The sequence below is a fragment of the Triticum aestivum genome, chromosome 2A, assembly GCF_018294505.1.
Source record: "Triticum aestivum cultivar Chinese Spring chromosome 2A, IWGSC CS RefSeq v2.1, whole genome shotgun sequence".
In the NCBI taxonomy this organism is placed as follows: Eukaryota; Viridiplantae; Streptophyta; class Magnoliopsida; order Poales; family Poaceae; genus Triticum; species Triticum aestivum.
This window is the reverse complement of record NC_057797.1, coordinates 729989116-729995051: the sequence shown is the minus strand read 5'-3', so window position 1 is coordinate 729995051 and position 5936 is coordinate 729989116.

Genomic DNA, 5936 nt, shown 5'->3' with positions numbered 1-5936 from the left:
AAAAGAATCATCACCGCGTTACATCACTACCACCGCTCACAACACACACTAGTCCCACTATGACCAGCCAGCCTCTCACAGGGACAGAGCGTGGCTCACAATTTTTAACCGGATCATACATACCTCGGACCTACTAGTTCGCAAAAACAAAAATAACATGCCTCGGACCTGGTTTTCTTTTTCTCAATTTTTTTTGACATAATAGTAGGACCCTATTCTTTCTTCAGCAGATCGTTGTCTAGTCGCTAAAAATGATCAAGCAATGGGGGCTCCTAAGATCGGGGAAGACTCTGATTACCAACTTGTAACGCCCTCGATACGGCTATAGCTCCCACGTGTCGAGGCACGATTTAGAGGCATAACCGCATTGAAAGCAATGTCGCAAGTTAGGCAATCTTCACAACATCCCATCTAATATAGATAATAAAAGGGGAGCTACATAGTTGGCTTACACTCGCCACATCAATCAAAGTACATAAATAGCATTACGACATTCAAACACTCATGGCCCGACTACGACGCCAAAATGAAAGATAAACCCAACATGCAACACGGTCCCGATCGCCCCAACTGGGCACCACTACTGATCATCAGGGAAAGACACGTAATATCGGCGTGAGTCCTCGTCGAACTCCCACTTAAGCTCAAGCGCGTCATCTGAAACGGAATCATCAGGCCCTGCATCTGGTTTGAAAGTAATTTGTGAGCCACAGGGACTCAGCAATCTCGCACCCTCGCGATCAAGACTATTTAAGCTTATAGGTAAGGCAAGGTAAAATATGTGGAGCTGCGGCAAGCGACTAGCATATATGGTGGCTAACCTGTTCGCAAAAGAGAGTGAGAAGAGAAGGCAAAGCGCGAACGAATAACTAGAGAACAACCTGCGACAAGCATTACTCCAACACCGTGTTCACTTCCCGGACTCTGCCGAGAAGAGACCATCACGGTAACTCACACTGTTGATTCATTTTAATTAAGTTAAGGTTCAAGTCATCTACAACCGGACATTAACAAATTCTCATCTGCCCATAACCACGGGCACGACTTTCGAAAGTTCAAATCCCTGCAGGGGAGTACCAACTTAGCCCATGACAAGCTCTCACGATCAATGAAGGAATAGACCATCTCCCGAGACATTCCGATCAGGCTCGGTATCCCGGTTCTACAAGACACTTCGACAAGTTAAAACAAATCCAGCAACACTGCCCGAATGTGCCGACAAATCCCGATAGGAGCTGCACATATCTCGTTCTCAGGGCACACTCAGATTGTCGTAGGTACGGGTAGGCCAGCCCAGAGTTGCCCCTGGTGGCCACCAGCAGCTGACAGGTGGACCAACACTCAGAGGAGCACTGGCCCGGGGGGGTTTAAAATAAGATGACCCTCGGGCTCCGGAAACCCAAGGGAAAAAGAGGCTAGGTGGCAAATGGTAAAACCAAGGTTGTGCATTGCTGGAAAAGCTTTAATCAAGATGAACTATCAAGGGGTTTCCATTATCACCCAACCGCGTAAGGAATGCAAAAATCCGGAAACATAACACCGATATGACGGAAATTAGGGCGGCAAGAGTGGAACAAAACACTAGGCGAGAGGCCGAGCCTTCCACCCTTTACCAAGTATATAGGTGCATTGAGATAACAAGGCAATATAATGATATCCCAACAAGTAAATAATGTTCCAACAAGGAACGGTCTCCAATCTTCACCTGCAACTAGTAAAGCTATAAGAGGGGTTGAGCAAAGCGGTAACATAGCCAATCAACGGTTTGCTAGGACATGGTGGGTTAGAGGTTTGACATGGCAATTTGGGAGGCATGATAAGCAAGTGGTAGGCATCGTAGCATAGGCATAGCAAAAGAGCGAGCATCTAGCAAAGCAAAGATAGTAGTGATTTTGAGGGTATGATCATCTTGCCTGCAAAGTAGTCAGAGTTGACTGGATCCTCGAAATCAAACTCAACGGGCTCCTCGTTAGCGAACTCGTCTCCCAGCTCTACCCAAACAAGACAAATAAGCAACAAGGACACTATCAACCACGTGCAAACTCAAACAACATGATGCAAAGATGGTATGCTATGCGGGATGCGATATGCGGTGCATATGCAAGATTTGACAAGGAATGCATGAACCTGGCCTCAAATTGGAAATCCAAGTGTGCCACTGGAAAGGTGAGATGAAACCGCTTAAAAACGATATAAAGATCACCGGAATCGGAGTTACGGTTTGAGAATGGCAAGCAATTCAAATATGACCATGTTCTGCGATTTACAGCAAGTAGCCATCTAAATGCAACAAGATGAACATGCTACAACACCAAAACATGGCAACAAAATACATGTCAGGGATCCACTCATGAAGCTTAAGAAAAGACTAGCACTGAGCTACGGCCAATTCATCCATTAACAGGTTCAAACAAGCATGGCAAAAATGCATTTGGTAAAAAGATTTCAGACTTAGTGAAATTAACACTTGTCTGGAATTTTAGATCAGGTAGCACACTTTGGAGCATGAAAACTATATGCTACAGGACGTGAACATGGCAAAGTAAAGCATGGCATGGAGCTACTCAAAGAGCTTAACAAAAGTCCCTTAGTGACGTTGAGCCAAAAGGGATCAGAAAATACATTTGCAAGCATGTGAACATGGCAAAAACATAATCAGTTCCCACACTTAGTGAAAACTGGAGCATGCAAAAACAGATATCAAGTAGGCATGTTAACGAACTCGATGCACTCACTACAGAGCATGTCATGAAAATCTAAGCATACACCCATCAAGAATACATATTATACAAGCTAGACATTGGCAAGAACAATAATATAGCATGCACGGATCAACTACAACATCCTCGGCAAAATCGCTAACAAGTAGACAATCTTCCCAGATTCATGAAATGACAAAAGTAGAGCTCGATTGACTCAAGCTAGGGTGCTCCATAATTGCAAACAAAAACGTGAATGGATAGAGCACAACAAGATTAACAAAACATCCTTACTGATCATCCTCAAAAGAGGCACGGATCACTAGGAAACAACATGAACATATGGCATATTGAGATAAACAGGTCAAGGACTTAGTGGAAATGCTAAGTCCCTGAAATCAGCATTAACGAATGCCCCACTTTGCAAACTTGTGCTAGTCACCACACACATCACAAAAATACATGTGTTGCATCTCTGGAAAGATGGCAAATCATATAACAAAACACATGTAGAGCTCAGGGGCATATCATTCACACAATAATCATGGCAAAAATGACAAATATCTAATTGGAGCAGCAGATCTGATAATTATCTCAAATAGCATTCTCCTAACAACATTTCGGGCATCAAGATAAACTCAAATGAAAATAATGCAATGAGATGAAATGATGTGCTCTCTGAGACGAACATTTTGATATGCTATATGCCCAAAATGGAGTTACGGATGCAAAGTTACGATGCGACGAACATAGCAAAAATAGTTAGGGTTCCGGGGCAAAAGTCAACCGGATCTAGATCTGGGCACTGTAGCAGCACGAGTCTCGAGGTTCGCCGGAAATGGACGTCGCGGTGGCCGGACTTGCCGCGGTCGCCGGAGGGAGAAGACGCCGGATCCGGGCGGTGGAGTCGAGGGCGAGGCGGCAGTGACCGGTACCGGCTCGGGCGTCGAGCGGCGCGGCTCGGCCGAGGACGAGGAGGCGCAGTGGCGCGGTCTGGCGGGTCGGTGTCGACAGCGGCGATGGCAGGCGGCGGCCGAAGCTTGAGGCTCGCCAGCGCGGGCGAAGAGACGCACGGGCGGGCGGTGCGAGGGAGCGGGCCGCGGGGGCCGGCTCCGGGCTCCCGGGCCGCGCAGCGGCGGGGACAGGCGATGTGGGGCGAGGGCGGCGCGACCAACGAGAGAACGCCACGTGGCGGCGGGCGGCTAGCCGGACATCTCCGTCGGCGCGGATTGTGTCCGGCGCGCGAGGAGAGGGAGTGATCTAGGGTTTGCCCGAAAATTTCGGGGAGTGGCCTTTATATAGGCATAGGAGGAGCTAGGAGTGTCCAAATGAGGTGCGGTTTTCGGCCACGCGATCGTGATCGAACGCTCTAGATGATGGAGAGGGTTTTGGTGGGTTTTGGGCCAACTTGGAGGGGTGTTGGGCTGCAACACACACGAGGCCTTTTCGGTCCCTCGATTAACCGTTGGAGCATCAAACGAAGTCCAAATGGTACGAAACTTGACAGGCGGTCTACCGGTAGTAAACCAAGGCCGCTTGGCAAGTCTCGGTCCAATCCGGAAATGTTTAATACCCACACACGAAAGAAAGGTAGAAATGACCACCGGAGGAGAACGGAGCGCCGGAATGCAAAACGGACAACGGGGAAAATGCTCGAATGCATGAGATGAACACATATGCAAATGCAATGCACATGATGACATGATATGAGATGCATGACAACGATAACAACACACGGAGACAAAAACCCAAACCCGAGAAAATAAAATAACTTAACGCCGGAAACGGGAAGAGTTGGAATACATATTAGGCAAAACATATCCGGGGTGTTACAACACTCCACCACTACGAAAGGATCTCGTCCCGAGATCTAGGACTGAAAGAACACCGGGTATTCAGAATGGAGGTGATCCTCGCGTTCCCAGGTAGCTTCACGGTCGGAATGGTGTGACCACTTGACTTTGAGGAATTTGATTGACTTGTTGCGAGTCTTGCGTTCAGTCTCTTCAAGAATAGCAACGGGGTGCTCACAATAAGAGAGATCTTCTTGGAGCTCAATGTCCTCGAAGTTGACGGTGCGATCAGGAGTCTTGAAGCACTTTCGGAGCTGAGAGACATGGAACACGTCATGAACATTTGCAAAGTTTGAAGGAAGCTCGAGTTGATAGGCGAGATCGCCTCTCTTGCTGACGATCTTGAAAGGTCCCACGTATCTAGGGGCAAGCTTCCCTTTGATACCGAAGCGACGAGTACCTTTCATAGGAGAGATGCGGAGGTAAACATGATCTCCAATCTCGAAAGCCAAATCACGGTGCTTACTATCATAGTAGCTCTTCTGGCGCGATTGGGCTGCTTTGAGGTTATCTCGAATGACTTTGCACATTTCCTCTGCCTCTGTGATTAAGTCATTACCCAAAAGCTGACGTTCACCGGTTTCAGACCAGTTGAGAGGGGTACGACACTTCCTGCCATACAGAATTTCAAATGGGGCCTTGCCCGAACTTGCTTGAAAACTATTGTTGTAGGAGAATTCAGCATATGGAAGACAATCCTCCCACTTCATGCCGAAGAAGATCACACAAGCCCTGAGCATATCTTCAAGAATCTGGTTGACATGCTCGACTTGACCGCTAGTTTGAGGATGGAAAGCTGTGTTGAAGCGGATGTTGGTGTCCATGGCCTTCTGAAAAGAATCCCAAAACTTGGAGGTAAAGATGCTGCCACAGTCTGAAGAGATCACTTGTGGAATACCGTGCAGAGATACAATTCGAGAGGTATAGAGTTCCGCCAATTGAGCTGCAGTGATATACTCTTTGATAGGCAGAAAATGAGCCACTTTAGTGAGCTTGTCGATGACAACGAATATAACATCATTGCCACATTTGGACTTTGGAAACCCAGTCACGAAGTCCATCTCAATGTGGTCAAACTTCCATTCTGGAATGGCAAGAGGTTGGAGGAGACCAGCTGGCCTTTGGTGTTCTGCCTTCACTCTTCTGCAGACATCACATTCATTCACGAATTGAGCAATCTCGCGCTTCATTCGAGTCCACCAATAAGCCTGCTTGAGGTCCTGATACATCTTCGTGCTCCCAGGGTGGATGGAGAGGAGAGAATTGTGAGCCTCGTTCATGATCACTTTACAAAGGTCGCCTTTGGGCACGACAATACGATCCTCGAAGAAGAGAGTATCCTTGTCATCAAGGCGGTAGCACTTGTACTTGGGTTGACTCTTGG